Here is a 20,283-nt window from a genome sequence, read left to right as displayed (position 1 = left end):
TAGAACTGAAAACAAACCCCAGAACCTACACAGTTCCCAAGTGCTTATATCTTGGAAAAAGAACAAAAATATCAAACATTCCCTACTTTGTACTTTTAAACTTGGTAGTACAATAGTTAGAATAAGAGAAGTTTCTATATATACCTGCATTGTGAAACGGTCCCAGTATTCATTGTTGTCATAGTCCTGCTTCAAGGTTCCAGACAAGCCCAAATGCAATTCTTTAGAGCTTTCAGACACATTCTCTGCTCAACAATTGAGTCCATATGAAAAGTTCGTGTCTTTCTGATCACACATGACCTAGGTGGGGCTGGGCAAGCAGATGTGATCTTCAAGAATCTTAACTAAAAAGCACAGATGAACTTACAAATGAAAATAGCAAGATGGGGGAAAGCAGCTCCTCTCCTTCATAAAGGTGTGTGTGCACACACATGGGTACACACACACACCCCATATAGAGTGTATGTATAAGCCTCAATTGAGCCATATGTCTCACAAAAAAAATACTTGTCCTTCTCAAAAATCCATCCCACCTCTCCCTCTGCCTGATCACTAGGATCAAAACCTCAGCATAGCCTAATTAGGAAAGTACTGACTTTACAAAAGATAAAGAGATTATTCACATAAGGACCTGCAGGACCTAGCAAATAGGTTCCAGGAGATGCTGAGAGAATGTGCCTGGGAATAGGACCAGCATGTACTAAACCACGGTACAATGTATAGCTGAATAATGCAGTTTTCTGACTGGGGTTACTGCCCCATGATTTGGAAACCATGCAGCGGCAACAACTGTTAAAGGGGATCCTGATGAGGTGGAGGTGCTAGGACTGCCTTGGCCTTGACAGTAAAGGGAACAAAAGGCTCACAGATGTAGTGTATTGGAACGGATCTACTATGGAAGACTCAAGAACATGTCAAATGATTGTGTTCACCAGGAAGACAACAGAATGGGTCCTGCACTAACACGTAAAGAAATGTGCTAGTGAAGAGGTCAAAGCATCATTGACCTCAGTAATGGTCCTCTGCTGGACAAGACCAGTGGTAAGGAGCATGGTACAGAAAAGGGATCTTTGGCAATTGAGATGAGAGGACTCTGCAGTAAAAGAAACCACATAGCAGGACTTACCATAAGATTCAGCTCTGATGAGGGATGCGTGAGTAGCTGATTCAGTTAGGCATCTGACTCTTGATCTCAGCTCAGGTCTTAATCGCATGGTCATGGGTTCAAGCCCCACTTTGGGCTCCATGCTGGATGTGGAGACTATCTAAAAGAAAAAAAAAAATTCAAGTCTGATGGAATTACTGTAGCTGGTAGCAAGCCCAGATTGCTAACCAAGGGACTGTGATCCATGGAGATCCATGACTAATAAATATAGGGGCAACATAGATGGGAAAACCAAGAAGTTTATTAATAGCTAGGTTGTCATTAGGTTGTCATTGTCAATAGGTTGTCATTTCCCGAGCAGAAACAATCACAAGCCCTTGCTTGCTCAGTTTCCAGTCCCAAGTGACCTCTCAGAGCCAGGGCCCACTGATGGAAGGAGAGGAATAAAGCATGAGGATGGGTCTCTGTGATGCTAAAGCAAATTGTAAAAGGGAATCCGTGGCCAATTATCAAGTAAAGGAAGGCTGGCAAAAGTGTCAGTTATTTTCAAAGCTTTTGCATATAGGATCTCATCTATTGTTGATACTAAAAGGCCCCAAACGCTGTTACAGCCCCCGCTATTACTTAAGGACATGCAGGCCAGGTAATAACATCCTGGCCCAGATCTGGCTGCTAGTGAGGCCAGGGGATCCAAAACACCACCTGGTGGTCATTTTCTGGATGCCTAATCCCAGTGGATCTAGCTGGTGGAATCCTCACACTGGCTCCTTGCCCTGCAGAATGAGAGCTGTTATAGTAAGATCAAGTGGAGGCCTCAGCTTCATCACAACACCACCACATTCTGTGTGTGTGTGTGGTGCGGGGGGGGGGGGGGGGGGGGAGGAGGGGTGCCCCGGGTGGCTCAGGCAATTGAGTGTCTTCCTTCAGCTCAGGTCATCATCTCAGAGTCCTGGGATCCAACCCCACAATGGTAGGCGGTCTCCCTGCTCAGCAGAGAGTCTGCTTCTCTTTCTCCTTCTCCCCCTCTACTCTGCTTGTGCACTCTCTCAAATAAAGAAATCTTTTTAAAAAGTCAACAATACGCCATTCTGAGTAAAACAGAGACATTTGCAGACTCAGTCATTTCAAGTTCCTGGTTATGTTGTGACATCCCAACAAGGTCAAAAAACACTTAACATGACCTATTGCTAAGAGGCACAGAACTTGGCTGTCTGCTTCAGGTTCTGGAAGCGGTATATACTCCTTGAGAATACTACTCCAGTTGATTTTTATTTCAAGTTTCAAGAGGAGAGCAGAGCAATGACAGGCTATGCAGTAACAACTGGGAGGCTGCTTGGGCCACATGACCCAGCAGCTGCCATGGCACTAGACATACGATAGATAAAATACGTATTGTAGCATGCTACAATAGGGCATGTGCAGAGATGTCTAAGACTTAGAAGGCTATCCCTTCAGAAAACAGTTCCTGGCATGCTACCTGGCCCTGGTAGAGACTGAGCATCTGATCCTGAGACGTCGATTGCCTAGGCACCATAGCCACCAATTGTGAGCTGCGTGCCATCAAAACTACCAAGTCTAAAACCTTAGGTGGGCAGAGCAGACATCCATTGGATGACATGAGTAGTACATCTGGGATTCAGCCCTAGAATATCCTGAGGACCGAAGTAAATTCCAGGAAGAGTTATCTCAGACCTCCCTCCCCCGATGTCCTGTACCTCTGCTGTACCAATGATCTCACAGCAGTTGGCATTAGGAGGTCCCCAATAACTAGTCGAACAGACCAAGAGAAAACACAAGGCTGATACAAAGACACATCAACTCCCCATGTTGGTGCTGGCCAGACATGGATTTGCAGCTACATTACAGCCCCACTCATTGAAGGTACTTAAGACAATGTGTATGTGTGTATGGATGGTGGTGTATTTTCCAGTGGGCAGAACTTAATGTGCCTGTTGTCTCTCAGTTTACATGTAAAGAGAAAGGAGCTTGAGGGAAGAAAACCTGTGTATTCTGGAGCAGTGGAAGAGGGTTTGGCTGGATGGTCTGAGGACAAGAAGAAACAATACTGCAAAGTTGGGGACATGTGGTTCTGCTAAGAGGAAGCGCCTCTTCTAGACTTGTGCATTTTTCAATTAATTTTTTTTCTCACTGATTAGGAAAGCTCTTTTAGATTTAAACCCTCTGTTGTCATATGTACTACAAATATTTTCTTACTACCTAGTTTGCCATTTCACATTAAGTGTATAACTTGATAAACACTCCTAATTTTAATTTAGCGCAACAAATGAACTTCCTATTTTTCTTAAAGTAGCTGCTTTAATTGTTACATCCTTAGAATAATTAGAATAATTCCTGACTTGAAGGCTTCCGGCTTCATTGTGAGTGTTGTTTCTTCTTTTCCTTCCTTAATTGCCATATCTTTTTTTCTTTCTTTTAAGGTTTACTTATTTATTTTTTTTAAAGATTTTTATTTATCCATGAGAGAGAGAGAGAGAGGGGCAGAGACACAAGAGGAGGGAGAAGCAGGCTCCATGCCGGGATCCCAACGGGGGACATGATCCCGGGACTCCAGGAGCACGCTCTGGGCCAAAGGCAGGCGCTAAACTGCTGAGCCACCCAGGGATCCCCCTACTTATTTATTTTAGAAAGAGTGTGTGTGAATAAGCAGCAGGAGGGACAAAGGGAGAATGAGAGAGAATCTCAAGCAGACTCTGTGCTGAGCATGGAGCCCGACGTGGGGGCTGTATCACATGACCCTGAGATCATAACCTGAGCCGAAATTGAGAGTCCCAACACTTAACTGACTGAGCCATCTAGGCACTCCCAAGTTTTTTTGTTCTTTATACTTGTTATCAATTCTAGAATCATCTCTGATTTACAACAAATGGCAACTGCTATTTTGATTGAACTTCACTGAATCTATAGAGGAGTTTAGAGAAAATGGACATCTTTGCAAGAGGGAGTCTTTCAAAATATGAACAGGAAACATCTATGTTTAAGTCCTTTTAACTTTCTTTCATTAATGTTTTGATGGTTTTAGTGTAGAGGGACCAGAACCCTTGTTAGATCTGTTCATACATAGAGGATGTTTTACTATTATAAGTATCTTTTTAAAATTCTTTTTTGTTTTGGTCACTAGTTTATAGAAACAATTAACTTGCTGCATATGGATCTGGAACATACCAAGTTCTTCCTCCATGGATTTTTCTCTTGAGATGGGACACTGTTTTAATTCTTTGAATTTTGGGTCACTGTACATTCTATCCTGGATGTTATGTTTGTTATATTTTCGGGGCATTTGGTGCTGTTCCATTCCTCCCAAGAGTAATGTTTTTGGTTTCACATACAATTAACGGGTCTTAGATATTACCTGTAACTGTCTCTTCGGCAGCAACTCAAGTTCCAGTTCAGTTCTTGCATGCTAAACCAGGCCCTTCTTAATTCATTCTTTGCACCTTTGGTTCAGGTATCAGCCAGACATTTTGCAAAGTTTATAGGCTGAATTTTGGTTTTCATGCCTTTGGCTCTTGTTCCTTATTTCTTTCCAGTGTCTTGGGTAGCCCACAACTCTGTTCTCTGGTTTTTCTGGCCAGAAGCACTGTAGGTTTCCTCTTGAAGTTTTTTAGCCATGCCACATGGTACAGAATGGGGTCTGTTTGCAGGCTAGAAGCTATGAAAAAGGGAAGCTCACTTATTGCTCTTTTGTTTTTTTCCATGGTTCAGAGTCTTTTGTTGATTTTGTTTGAGTAGTGTGGAGTACTTCTGTCCCCAGTTAATGGTAGTTATCTGAAGAATGGGTGGGTTCTTGGCCTGACAGGGGCCTCCTTATGTGGTCATCATTGTTTTAACCTTACATTGGCTCATCTTTTTCCCCCCTCTCATGGTCTTCTTTTGAGGATATTGCAGGCATTTTTACTAATAGACTGTGTATATAAAAAAATTTAGAAACTCTGGATCATGTTATTGCCCTCAGAGAGGGATAACCCTATTGAGGAGAGCAGATTATCTTAATCCAATTAGGGATTGGGTTGGTTTATATACTATAAATTTGTTTACTTGCTTCTAGGACTGTGACTCTTCAGGGCTCCCAGTTAAGACAACAAGGTATTTCATAGGACCTGTCTCTCTTTGATCCTAAATTCCAATTTTTCCCCTCCCCATCACTGGATAAAAGTACTGAAAACCCCCCACTCAACTTTCCAGAGTCTTTCTGCTTAATATCTAAGGCTCATGTAGGATTTGCCCCCTTCTCTAAGGGAAGAGTCAATATTGAGTGTGTGTTGATCTACAGCAAACTACTCCTTCCTTCCTATTTAGTAAGGGAAATATTTAATACATTATTTTTAATAAGTGGATGGATGAAAATCTTTTAAAGAACCCTGTAATTGCATTGCCCTATATAGTGCGCTGTGCTGTTCACTATTCAAAGCAAAACATAAATATGTATATCAAATGCATTTTCCAAGTGAACAGGAAAAAATATTATACTTTAGCTATACATAAAAAGTGTATTAGGGATGCCTGGGTGGCTCAGCAGTTGGAAGTCTGCCTTCGGCTCAGGGCATGATCCCAGAGTCCCAGGATCAAGTCCCACATCGGGCTCCCTGCATGGAGCCTGCTTCTCCCTCTGCCTATGTCTCTTTCATGAATAAATAAATAAAATCTTTAAAAAAACAGTATTAAATAATGCAAATAGATTAAGTTCCAAATTTCACTTCTACACAGATAAATCTTGAAAGTGTGTCTATATGACATATGTAAATTTCAGACAAACTCAAAACATGGACATCTGGGCAAGTAAGGAATCAGTTTCTAAGAAATTCAGGGTGACGAGGAACTTCGGCAGTTTTTGTCACTATTTGTTTATCAATTTAAAGAAACTACTTGATAAAAGTATATGGAAAGTCCAAGAAGGAAGCTAGGGAAGTCAAGGTTCTTGTTCATATAGTGGGGTATGAACCAGTCCAATCTTGTGGAAAGTAGGTACCGCAATGGTTGAGATAGGTGATGCAACTGTGACTCCAAAAAGAAGACAAATTAGATGTTCTTTTTCTTTATACTTCTAGGATTACTTATTTAAAAAAATTTTTTTAATACAAGGAAAAGTTTAAAAGCTCAAAATAAAAAGAGGAACTTCTGGGTGGCCTTTTGAATGCTCAGGTTCACAAAATGCAGTTTAACTCTTTCTCTGATTATGTTACAGAATTCATATATATTTGTAAAATTAATGTAATAAAGGACTTTTAAAGGAAGTACCAAAGTTCCTCCCTACTCCATCTACTTACCCACTTCCCTGTCAGTGTCAAAACAATGTTAAATGTAAATATATCCCTGGGGCTTTGTTCTCCTGTGTGCATCTATATGCTTACATCTTCACATGTGTGTGTGTTTACATATATGCACATGTGTATAAGCATTAATTTTTTTCTCCATCTTGCTCTTCTCAATTTATATTGAAGTATTTCCATGTCAGCTCACAAAGATCTAGCTCATCTTTTATGTTTAGTATGACAGTACTACCTTTTATTAAAATTTTAACTTAAAAATATATTTTTTTAATTCCAAGTCCACTTTGCCTATTTTATTACCATATTTTTTTTACCTTTTTAAATAAAGTTGTAATAAATACCTTTGGACATGTGTTATGGGACAGAATTTTTGAAAAATGAATCCTGGTAAAACATTTGCTAAGATACTCCACACATTTATGTTCCTATTGCAGGGTCTACAAAATACCTGGGGCTCCACACTTTTAATAATCCTTGGTATTACCAACATTTCCAATCATTTTAATCAGGTAATAATATTTTTATCTCAGCTTTAATTTTGTTTTGTATTTCCTTGATTTGTTGTTGATTTCTAGAAGAACTTTAAATATCATGGCTATTAATCTATTATTCATACTGTAAATATTTTCCTCAAGCCTATATTCTAAATTGGATATGTGGTATCTTTTGCTGAGCAGGTTTCTCAATTTTAGCTATCTATAATAAACTTAACTGTATTTTTCAAAATCTGTGTGTCCTTGGTTATTTTCTTATTTGGTCTAGTCTTTTCTTATATATTATATAACATATATATATTATATTCTTGTTTTTTCTAGTTGTAGTCTAATTCTAGTTGCTTTTCAAATTTCAAAGGTAGTTTAGGTGCAAACTTATTCATGACCTACCTTTTGGTAGATTTGCCTCCATGTCTCCATGAACACGGTTCCTCCTTAAGATTTCCCCCTTCTCCTCTTTTCTGCTTATCATTTCTTGGTTCATATGGGTCCAACTATTTAGATTCATTTTTATTTTAGCTGGTTCCCTTAGAAGCAGCTAGATAGATAGTCTTTTTAAAACAAAACATAAGAGATGTCTGGATGGCTCAGTGGTTGAACATCTGCCTTTGGCTCAGGTAGTGAATATGGGGTTCCGGGATCAAGTCCCCACAATGCACTCCCTGCAGCAAGCCTGCTTCTCCCTCCACCTAGGTCTCTGCCTTTCTCTGTGTGTCTCTCATTAATAAATATTTTTTAAAATAAGAAAAAAACATAAGATCTTTGTGTTTAAAGATATTTCACTCATTAAAATTTTTTTCTGATGTTTGATCTTTTTTTCCTTTCTTGTTTGAACTGGGTTTCTTACTTTCTGGTATTTGAAGATTACTTGAATTAAGATTCCTGCAGATATTTTAACAAATCATGGCTAATTTAATCAATTTTAAATTAATTAACTATTAACCACTCAGACCTGATTTCAAGTCATATTTTTCTTAACATATCGCAACTTGAAAATATTTTTTGATGACTCCTAAAATTTCTGATTATAATGGTCTTATGGAGTATTTGAAAGGCTTTGGAGAAGCCAAATCCTTAAGTCAAGACTTAGCGTATTGGAGACATAATTATAAAATTTTAGAATGAATTTTAAGAAAGCTAGAGACAGAACATTTGGGTCAAATATAAGCAAAACTGTTCCCATTTTCCCTTTACTCCTAGTCAGTGAAATGCTGTAAGCAGCAAGTATTTGTACACACTTTCCTTTCTTCTTTCCCATAAAAAGGAATGGTCACAAAGGTTCTGAAAAGCTTAATTCAATTAAGTAAGAAATGAGTGGAAACAATCTAAAGAGTTCTACAGTATTGGTATTTTAAAGGGATCCTAGACAAAAGAAATCAAACTTCCTTATGTATAAGCTCAGATATTATGCAATTGGTAGAAAAAGAATCTTTTAAGCAGATTCTTCTTTTGTTCTAGAAACCACAATGCCCAGTAATCTGTTGATATCTAAATAAATAAATAAATAAATAAATAAATAAATAAATAAATAAATAAAGGGACGCCTGGGTGGCTCAGCAGTTCAGCATCTGCCTTCAGATCAGGGCATGATCCTGGGGTCTGGGATCAAGTCCCACATCGGGGTTCCTGTGTGGAGCCTGCTTCTCCCTCTGCCTGGGTCTCTGCCTCTCTTTCTGTGTCTCTGATGAATAAATAAAATATTTAAAAAAATAAGAAAAAGAGAAAATATTTTATCTAGAAAATCAATACGACAATACATAATACAAAGAATATGCTCCATTTCAGATGAATGTAATAATTAAGAATCATTGCCTCTGGCATCAGAATGGCTTTAACCCTAGCTCTATGACTTCACATCCTTGTGATCTGGGTTCATAGAACCTCCGTGCCTCATTTTTCTCATCTGTAAAATAAATAACAGCATATAGCACTTAGTTTTTTTTTTAATCATAATGATAATTTAGTAAGACCATATATTTATATATACAAACCACACACATACATATTTAGCACAGTGCTTTCATGGCATATTGTAAATGCTTGACAAATATTAGTTATTTTTACCAAAAAGAATATGGTATTTAGCTTTCCATGTTATGACAGCTTCATATAATAAAAAAAGCAAATCTTCATCAATAGACTTGTTTCTCAAAGGAACAAAATTCTGAAACTTATTTACTTCATAGACCTCCATAATGAACACTAACAATGTCAGCAAATCCATTTCTAAATGATTTATACTGACTCCTCCTCAAAAATGAAAATAGGACATGAAGTTATGATTTGAGAAGAAAAGAGCTACCTTTGTACCTAGGCCATTTTTTCCACTTCTAATATAAAAACAAATTCTTAAAAGACCTCCACATAAAGAAAAATATGTGTATGAGTAGACAGAAATTGTAATTCTTCATTGCCACCTCTTTACCAACATATAGTTATACTCATTCGGGTGCTACTTAAGCCACTTTTGACTCAAATCTAATTGGCAGATTTCTCTTTCTAACCCCACACCTCACTATCTAAGTCATGTTTTTCAGACTTTGGAGCAAAGTACTTAGCATATTTATATTGCAATTTTTTCAGTGGGATCCGGTAGATTTATAAAGGCTTTGATATGCTATCCTACAGGGTATAAAGTCAACTCAACCCACAGATATATTTGAAACCTCCCTGGCATCTTTGAAGCCCCCTCCACAGCATCAGAGACCGGAATGCCCAGGTTAAGCTAGAGTCATCTTAGCCACAGTGCTTCACAGATGCAAGGGCAGCATGGAGGTGCCAATTCCTACATCTACCTACCCTCAGCAGACACAATTTTCTGAGCTTAATGGGAAAAAATGGAGGTTTGTCCCCTGGTCCCAGATGTTAGTTGAACAAAACATCCACCAAGGGCAGAGTATCTGAAAAATCATACCTGGGAATGAGGAAGATCCAGAGTAGCATGGTCATCTTAGAAATTTCCCTTGCATCCCACACTGTTCTAGTATTGGATAGAATGGTGTAGATGATCTTCATGTGCTAAATACAAATGGAGTTGCAAAAGGAAATAGGGTCTATGCAGAGGTCCTGGAGTTTGAATAAGGGGGGAAAAAAGCAAGGGTAAGAAAATGTATTCTCTTCTCTCCACCTGCCTCTTTGCCTCTCCTGCCTTTCTGCATCTTTTTTCTCTACCTCATATCTCCTTATCTTTCTCTCTAGGTGCGTCTCTTCCTCTCACTTGGTTCTCAATCTCTTATACTTTTTCTTCACATCTCTTGGGATATCTCCCCTTCCCTCATACATTTTTTGGTAACTTCCAAAGAAGACAGGCAGTATGAAATGGTTTTCCATAAAAGTCAATTCTTTAATAGCCAGCACATCTGCAAATGGAGACTATCTCAGTCCTTTCTCTCTATGCTACCTGAGCATTTTGTATCCAAATTTAGAGCCATTCTATTGTTCTAATCTTTTACCATTCTCTGTTTTGTAGATTTTAAAATAATCCTGCTTGACTTATTCCACTCAGTCTTTCTAACCACAATAAATTACCCTCCTCAAAAGATTCCTGTTATCATTCCATTTTGCTCAGGAACAAAAATGAACCACTATTGTCTTTTGGATCAAATCTTAAAGGAGTTAAGCATTCCAGGTTCTCCTGTGAGCATCCAGTCTCACTTTCAATGGACTCCAAGCAGTTCATCAGCTGTCAAGCCAACTCCCTCATCACACTCACCACTAGCTTTCTCTGGCTTCTTTGAAAGATATTTGCTGCTCAGAATATCTTTCCCCTCCTTGAAGGGCCTCAGTCTTTCACTCTATCTATAACACCATCTCTTTCAACTTCTGAAGAACCTTCCAATTAAAGCTTTCTTTTTTTCACCCCTAAGATTCCAGTTATTTTGAGAAACAAAGACAGTCTTACTCCCATTTATAGCTCCACTGCATGAGAATAGAGTATTTTTTTCTATAGAGTCCCTTCAATGGTAGTAGAGTGGCATTATAATTTCTATTTCTATCTAAATCATCCACAGAGGGGGGTGTCTGCCTTGACAATTCTCACACGATAATCACCCTTTATTTCATATTATCTCTTCAATAGTTTATTACAAATCTAAGACTATCCTGTTAGTCCATTTTTATCCTATTACACTGGCTTATAATCATGAGAGTATATGCTCTGCACTACATACTTTATTCCTACTTAAATGGGTTGTATCAGGTTTTTAGCCTCTGAAAATCTTAATTAAGTGTACTAGTGGCTTGATGGATCAACGTATGAAGAGATGAATGCTTACATAATGCAAGCTTACATAACTCACCAGTGTTCACTGAAGGCATTTTGGCATGTTTACAAAACATGAAAATTGTTTTTGCTTCTTGTTCACTTATCTGCATTTGACCTTTCAGTCTGTTGAAATAATTTACTTGGATCCTTTCTGGTGAAGGTGAAGTACAAGGAGGAGGTAATGCCATTTGGGTATTTCAAAAAATGTCTTTTTTATACTCAGCTACTGCCTAAGAAAGTTATATAGGGTAGGAGAAATAGGTAAAGTGAAAATACTTTTCTTGGAATATATGGGGGGAAAAAATCACAATTAAAAAATTATAGATGGCAACAGTTCTTCTGCCACATTTTTTTTACTTTAAAATCTTCCAAAATATCTTAGAGTTCATGTCATTTATCACAGTACAGTAAGACTAGGTCCCAAACTGAAAGTTTATAGTACCTTAAGTAAACATTAACAGTAAAACTTGGAGTGTAAAATAATCATAGTTTTCACTACTTGTTTAGTAGCATACACATTTACATGAATGGGTTGTAGAGTATGCATCTATAAAGAGTTCATAAAACTTTATACCCTTAAAAACAATTCTATCTTTTTAGCCTCAACCTACTTTAAAATTTTGACTTTAGAGTTAAACACATTATACATGTGTGTGCTTCCAGATTAAGAGGAAAAGCCAGAAGTCCATTCTGAAATGTAATTTAAATTACATATTTCCATTATTAAAATGCTCAACACCAAAAAAAAAAAAAAAAGGTTCCCTTCCATGCATTCCTGACTCCAATTCTACTGCCCACCTACTCTTCTTGTTTCTCCACAGAGAACATTTTCACAGACTGACATTGATGCATTTAGATATGTGCAAGTATTTAGTTTACACTTTAGCTTTTTATTAAAACAATAATGCTTGTCCATGGTCACATTCAAAGACTACAAAAGCATATACAATCCAATATAAGCCTCTTTTCATAAACAGTCTCCAAGTCCCTCTCCAAGAAAGACTATAAACTTACATATGGGTGTATGTGTTACTTGTGTCTAAGAGATGTGTGGAGGTACAGACACAGAGTCATAGAAATAGAACATACTGGATTCATTTTGGCAGATAGAAGAATATATTAATTGTTTGACCCTTGCATTTGCCCCTTATGCTAATCTTTCCAAATCACCACACAGAGAAGGACTTGTTTTTAACCATTCCATTGCAGAGTGGCATCACAATTTATTCTACCCTATATATGAACATGTATTCTTTTTTTTTTTTTAAGATTTATTTTAGAGTGTGGGGGAGGAAGGGAAGGGGAGAGATACAGAGACACTCTAGCAGACTCCACAGTAAGCATGGAGCCTGACATGAGGCTCAGTCTCACAACCCTGAGATCAGAACTGAGATCACACGTGTGCTGAAACCAAGAGTCTGATGCTTCACTGACTGCATCACCCAGGGTTCCCCTCAACACTTAGATTCTTTAAAGTCCTTTGTCAACACAGAGAATGCACCAGTGAACATAGTTTGAGATAAATCTTCATGTAAGTGAGTACATCCGCAGTAGAACTGTTGAGCTAAAGGGTGTATTTTTCACTCTGATATGTGTTGCCAAGTGCCCTGGAAAGATAATGTCTTTCTACTCGTATCTTCCAGATGTTGTTTCTTACTTCACATTTTCCTGTGCAAGACAGTACAGTTATTTAGAGTTCAAACTCTGGTGAGTGACTCTTTGGCAGCAAAAATTAATTCAGCTGTTGATGAGCTTTGTATCTTTGGGCAACATAACTTCTCTGTGCCCCAGATTTCTAATTTCTAAAATCAAAATCTATTCGATCAGTCAACACTTATAGAGTACCTATTGTGAGCTAGGTACTTTTCTAAGTAAAATGATCCAACAGTCAACAAAGTAGATAAATTTACCTGTATTCATGAAGGTTAAACTCCAAGAGGGAAATTGTAACAAAATACCCCTTAGAATTTTGTGAGGATTAAACAGCTTATCATGTAAAGCATGTAGGACAGGACTGGCATATAGTAGATGCTCAGCAAACCCTTATTATTGCTATTATTGTTATTGTAGCCCTATTACTACTGTGAATAGTACTTCAAGGAGAAAAACGGATTTCTCAACACTTTCACTTCTACTTCAATGATTTCATCAATATTGAATACATCGTCATAGGTTAAAAAAACATTTGAGTTTCCTTTGCTGCAACTTTTTGCTTTATGGTTTGGTTCACCTTTTATTGCAGAGTGGTCTTTCTCTCAAGACTTTGTGAAAGCACTCTAAGTGTCTATTAAATTTAAATTTTTAAATTTAAAACAAGTATTTTAAATCCTCAAACTCAGCAATCTCTTAATTGCTATCTTTCTAGGTTTCATGTTTTTATAATGGCTTCTTTTATCCAGGATTATCTTTGAAATTTTCTTAATTTGATTCTAGAACTGTAAGACTCTTGCTTCTTTTTAACAATTTCCTAGTGGATGTCATTTTCAGTTCACAAACTCAGGAGTGTAGAAATTATGATTTTATCTTTTCTTGACTCAATTATTTAAGTGAATTCTTATCCTATTTTGTTGATAGGAAACCCAATCTCAGTCTTTGTTTCCTTTTAGTCTCCTTAAAATTCTATGAAGTTCTAGGGACTCTCACAGAGACACATTTTGAGAAAACAGACCTTATCATTGATTCGTTTGTCCAAACAAGGTTTGCCTCCCATCAACTCAGCACTTAGAACTCACAGCTTAAAAAATGCCCTGCTTAGAACACAGGAATCTTTTGTTTCAAAACCACCCATGACCTCATCTACCTAGTTGCACTCCCCAGCCATTTCCTCCCTGGGGTCTTGCTGCCTTGCTAAGGGCATGTTAGCAAAACTTGCACAGACATCTCTCCCATGCCTCTTTCCTTAACTCTCCTTCTCTCAGTCCTCAAAAATTTCTAATTTGAGATGACCTATACTAAAACCTTGATTCTGTCCCAGACATTTTATCAATCACGTTCCAAAACTTCAGTTTTTCAAAAACAAAGCCAGAATTTCTGCTTAACCCAGTTGTGTCCTTTTCCTTAGGCAATGTGGCAAGAAGGCTGAATAAGTACTTAAATGGGACAGGGGGTGGGGGGCAGTACACATAGCTGGATATTTAGCTTTGTAGAGCAATAGCAATTAACTCTAGGCACATAAAGCAAAAAATAATAAGAATTTATGAAAAGGATAGGAGTTAACTTTCAATCTCCAGGATAACCGGAGGATCTAGAATATGAGGTCAACAGGGTCTAGAATCAGAGCATTATAATAGACCACTCTAAACATCACTACTGCCTTCACTAAGCCCAGACTTCACAGCAATACTGCTGGATGCAGGCCACTGGATATTACCACATAGCTGTGTGCCACTGCTATTGTTCAAACATGTAAATTACTACAAATACTATGATGTAGTTGACCACGATGAAAATATGTTCAATGAAAAAAAAAAAGAAAATATGTTCAATGGTTGATTTCTCTCTTTATGTCACAAGCTACTGACTGCAAATCTATTTTCTGGTGACTGATTGGTAGGGATTCAGTCATGGACCTTCAGTGGAAAGGGAACTGTCAAGCAGTGTTTGGCCTTTTCATCTTTTACAGATTCAAGTCACCTGACACATAAAGTGAATGCTTGTCTGAACGTAAGATAGAAGTTTATATAGCTGGCACCCCCTAAAAAAGATAAATACTCACTACAGAGTCTCACCTTTGGCTATGCAAAGTAAGTATGCTTATTTGTGCTTCCAAGCAGAACAAATTCCATCCAGCCTAACTCAAGTAGACCCCATGAACAACAACAACAAAAATGCATGTAACTTCTCTGTAAGAAGCATCCATTCAGGATATAACCAGTTACCACTTCCAGTTCCAAGTCCAGGATCTCTGGAGTCATGTATTCCTCCTATGATTCCACTACACTTCTAGAGGAGTATTCTTGAGTATAATGAGCAAATTATAAATTTCACCACTATCACCATACTCTCTAATATACATAGATAAATATAGCATAGAAGAAAATACCAGTATCCTCAAGTGATACGGAGACATTTTAAGTATTTACAATTTCCCTCCTCTATCACTTTTTGTATGATCTTTGGCTTCAGCTACTATCTCAGCTGAATGGAGACTTAGTACCAAATATAGAACTCCAGCTGTCATTTCTGAGGGATTTCAATACTTATAAATTCTTCTTGGTGGCTGCAGCTTCCATGAACTTTTATCACTGGACCTGGAAACCTTAGCCTCCTTGCTGTTTGGTGACTGATTATTCCTGATCAACATGACCCAGATAGTACTATGTACTGATTCATTAATATTTTCTCTCCAATTAAAAAACAGCAGTTGATAATGTAGTTCACTTTACTAGCTGGGTCTTTGGAGGAAATTAGGTAATGAGAGATAAAATATGAACCCTTTCCAAAATCTAATGGAAAAGTTAAGGGGAAACAACAGATGAGAAGTCAATGTGTGTCCAACAACAAGGACTTGGTGTGAGAGCACTTCAAAAGCCTAAGCCCAGATCAGGGAGTGGTGCTGCTGTAGTACTAGTTAGCCTTACATCTAAGACTTGTGGCACGATTAGGAAGGGGGGAATCTGAAAATATTATGGAAAAAGAAATGACTAGTGCTCTTTTTTCTTTGGATGCAAAGATCCTTACTATCATTGGACCAGGATCCCAAGACACAATTATATTTTCCAAACTCCTCATAAATAGGCCTGGGTTTTTAAACTCTTCTTTCTCTTTCACACTCCAACTATCATTGGAGTTTTTTTCTCCTGAACCGTGAAAATGAGAATCAAAATAAGATGCCTGCAAATCCCTAAGTTTAGCCCATTAAAAAGCATTCTACAAAGTGAGTGATGGTATCAACTACAACAATGAAACACAGAAGGGGCATTTGGAGGATAAGATATTGGGTTGAGCTTTACACTTGGTGTGGTCAAGGGGTCTGATCAACACTGAGATGAATCCCCAATAGATGGGGATTATGGATCAGGATTTCAAGAAACAAGTCAGAATTGTAGTTACATTTGGCAATCACAGTCATAATTAAAAACCCATGTATGGTAGTGACCTTCCGGAGAAGTTATACAGCAAATCAGTGGAATAGGACCAAGGATAAAACTCTGAAAACCACCAAAATTTAAGCAAGAAGATTAACTGGAAGAGAATCCACAAAAAGATAAAACATGAAAAGATAAAAGAGGAAGTTTCAGAGTCTTATAGAATTTTCAAAAGGAGACACAATAGATTTATTGTGTTATTTTTGAGTTTCTTTTTCAGTGGGCAGGCAGGAAACAGAGCACAGGAGTTCTACTTAATAGATTAAATACAAAAAATTTGTCTATGGATGCATGCCATAGACAATGCATGCATTGTCACAATGTTCAGAGAACATGGAAAGTTTGAATGTTTTCATTGAGATGAATGGGCGAAATCCAGAGGAAAAACCATTTCCATGTGGCATGATATTCCTGGTGTGAAATATGATGGAGAAATTAAGTAGTATGAAGAATGCAAATAGGCTACTGGATCTCAAACATGTATCACTGGAAACTTTAATAAGACTGTGTTAACGGAGTCTGAATTCATAGAAGAGCATATCATTACCTTTCCCCTGCTCCCACTAGGCTGTACTTTTTCTTTAATATATAAGCAATCCTTGAGCAGTAGTTCCAGTCACATTCACCATCCTCTCGGTGGTTTTCTGGACACTGCATTGCATGGAGTCTCTAGATGCCTAATGTTCCCTCGTGAGACCCAAAGTCCTGTGGCCAGTACCTAATTACCCTCCTGTCCCACCTACAAGTTCAAACTGCTCTTCTTCTAAGCTCCACAAGTAGATAATAAGCAGGAATTCTATTCACAGCGCACACATTGAAGCTACAATAATTAAATTAGCCTGAAAGTACTCATTCAATCCTTTTGGTGACTTTGTCTTAGCACTCTTCTTCTCGAACTCCTTCCTCAAGGTGGAGGAGAACCAAGGCATGACACTACCTGGACAAATTAAAGGATAAGGCTTTTCCCTTATAGTTCAGCTGACTTTGAACTTCATTGGGTGATAGTCTTCAACAACAGTGGCTCTTCAGACTTTCAATCCAATACCACCAGAGACAACTGGCCACAGAACAATCCCAGCCCATCACTGAACACACGGGGCTTTTCAGTGGATACCCAGCAGTTGCCTCTATTTAGGAGATCTCCCGCAGTGGGTAATTACCCATCTGAGAATGAAGGACTATTTTAAAAACTGCTTTTTCAGAATAATAAGGAGTGTAAGTATATGACCCTTGGGATCAGTCTTATATTGTATAGGGGCCTGGCTTCACCAAATTCATTTCTCTAATATTTATTTTTCACTTTCTATTGCAGACACAAACAGATTAATAAACTTTCAGACTGTCTGCGATGGGAACTCACAAACAACACTGCCAAATTCTATACTTGCCTGTATAACCTCAAGTTTTTTTTTTTTTAATTATTTTTACCAGCAATTATACATTTAACACCTCCATGTGAGCAGAAATCACAGGAGTGTGTTTATGGGCTCCTGAGCAGCATTCAGGATATAAGGCCACCTATGGCCCAAGCTTGTTTCTATTTCCAAAGTACAGCCTGCCTCCAGAGAGTCCTTAGTAAAATTAAATAAAAGAATTCTCTTAGTTTTCTAGGCGACATAAACTCCTTGTAAATTTTTTTTTATTTGGATTCTTTTGATAACACCACTTCCAAATGAAGGTCGTAAGAACAATATACTTTCAGAAAGAGACCAAAAAAAGGGGTAACTGTAGCGTTTCTGATTTTATAATGACATTTAAGATAGTTCACAATAACCATTAGGATATCCTTTATGCATTTTAAGTAAACAATCTTTGTCAATTCAAGAGTTACTTCTACTTAATGAAATACGTTCCTTGGTAACCAAGATAACCAGTATTTTTTTTCCCAAATAATATGTATTAATTGTTTCCAGATTTTAGAGACAGATAATACATTGCCATCAATTTCTATTTGCTTGTTATTTCTCTCTATTCTCATTATGGGGCCCCAAGAGTGATCTTTAAAAAGTTGGAGGCTCGTGAGCATTCTCTTCAGCAAGATAAAGGACTGTTCTTTTGGCTAGGACTCAAACAATAGATGGAACAAAAAATTTACTGATTTTGGTGTGAGTATGTGACTTAAGTTTTAATATCTACATGTGAATCTATTCTCACGAACATCTCATCCCCTTTTGGGGATGCATTGACATAGAAACAGTAAATTTAACAGAGGGAATTGGATTTGATCTCCTGGCCTCTTCTCTCTTACTGCACACTTGATCTTGTTAGCAAACTGTTCTATTCCTACAGAAATGAGAGCAATCAAGAACTAAAATGCAATAGTCTAATGAAGAGATGAACATTATTGAAACATATATGTTAGTGACCAAGTTTATGAACTTTACTTAGTAAACATGTATAAAATAGACAAGTAAATGCTTCATTATCCCCAGACACAGCACCTACTACAGTGGAATCCACATAGAAAGAGGAGGAGCCCTAATCATTACAGAAATTAGAGATGGTAACTCAGAGTTGAATGGAAAAGAAGTAGGAAAAGATGAGTCTTTAAATACGGTATCTATTTTAAGTGGAAGTCAAAGTATGCCCATTGATCTTTTAATTAGTGGCATTTATTAGTACTTCTGTCGCTTAATATGGTCTGATAGAAACAGCTAGGGTTTACGAGTACTTCAAAAATAGAAGCAATTCAGCACTATTAGTGAGCAGCATTATACATCTAAGCCACAGTTTACCCAAATGTGAAATTGTAAATGATAGTAGTCACTATCAAACAGAACTCTGAAGATCATATGACATAACTCAAGTAAATTGTGGCATCTAGTAGATACTGACAGTTAAATAAATGCTTTATAAAACCAACTCCCTTTTTCTAAACATACTCAGCACTTAATTCACTTTATTCTTAACATGATGAATAAGGCTTTGTGGATTCTGTGTCAATCCCTCTTCTTTTTAAGGCCATTAAGTTTGAGGACTTGATCTTTTAATGTGATTTTAGCAGTATGAAAGTTTTCTGCAACTATCTTGTCTTTCTGAAGTTAAACATCTTTACAACTTTGTTTTTGTGATTCTGGCTGAGGTGTAGAGCTGTATAAATACAAACATCTTTGTATAAATTATAAACTAAGGTGAGGGGTGCCTGGGAGGCTCAGTCGGTTAAGTGCCTGCCTTCGGCTCAGGTCATGATCCTGGGGTCCTGGGATTGAGTCCCACATCAGGTTCCCTGCTCAGTGGGGAGCATGCTTCTCCCTCTTTCCTTCACCCCATGCTCCTGCTTTCTCTCATTATCTCTCTCTCAAAAAATAAAATCTTTTAAAAAAGTAAGTTAATAAAATAAAATGGTGAGTGTATATCTGCTCAGTGTTTTCAATGACCAATTTACTCATTTGACAACAGCAAGTCCAAGTCATGCAGCTGATATATCAAAGTTCTAGGGGAAGTATAGACTGTTGGCATTTTTTTGCATGAGGTGACATCTTATGACTTTGCCCTACAAACATGCAGTTAAAAAGACTAATTAGCCAGCAGTAATCTTTGTCAGTACCAACATTAGGAAAATAGTCTAGTGAACCTACCTTCTTAGGCCTGATTTTACTTCCTTGCCTCTAAGGATAAAAAATTCCTTTAGCTATATATGTGATTTTCTTCATGTAAAAGTTTAACACAGGGAAAAAAATCATTGCAGGAACCTGAAGATTCTTGTTAGATATAAGAGATCATGTTTAAGACAAAGTTCCAAGTTCTTCTCCTCATGGGGAAGCTTATGCCAGGGGCCATTACTGGGCCACTTTCCTTAGTTTACTGGCAGGACTGATCTATATAATTCAACAAATGTATACTTGGCACCCATGCAAGTCTTGCACAGATTACACAAATGAATGTAAAACAGATGGAATTAACATTTTTCAGCAACTATCATGTGCCACACACTGTGCTGCATGCCTGTAACAGACATTACTTAAACTATCCCAGTAATCCTCCTAAGCGCCCAAGAATGCTATTAGCGATGTCTTTCTTGAGATAAATAAACACATTCAGAACA

General features: G+C 37.6%; 1 long non-coding RNA gene across 7 annotated transcripts in view; it reads right to left on the bottom strand.

The window, feature by feature from the left end:
• LOC144321604 (uncharacterized) overlaps positions 1 to 20,283 on the bottom strand; it is a 193,306-nt gene that overhangs the window by 104,722 nt on the left and 68,301 nt on the right. For all 7 annotated transcript variants that reach the window (XR_013387207.1, XR_013387206.1, XR_013387204.1 and 4 more), the window contains 4 exons: positions 11,186 to 11,381; positions 9,802 to 9,953; positions 1,127 to 1,265; positions 145 to 310 (listed from right to left, as the gene is read on the bottom strand). This is a non-coding gene — a long non-coding RNA (uncharacterized LOC144321604). The remainder of the gene's footprint in view (positions 1 to 144; positions 311 to 1,126; positions 1,266 to 9,801; positions 9,954 to 11,185; positions 11,382 to 20,283) is intronic.

This window comes from Canis aureus, chromosome 10 (assembly GCF_053574225.1).
Source record: "Canis aureus isolate CA01 chromosome 10, VMU_Caureus_v.1.0, whole genome shotgun sequence".
Taxonomy (NCBI): Eukaryota; Metazoa; Chordata; class Mammalia; order Carnivora; family Canidae; genus Canis; species Canis aureus.
The sequence above is the reverse complement of the archived record's forward strand: the minus strand, read 5'-3'. Positions and strand labels throughout refer to the sequence as shown.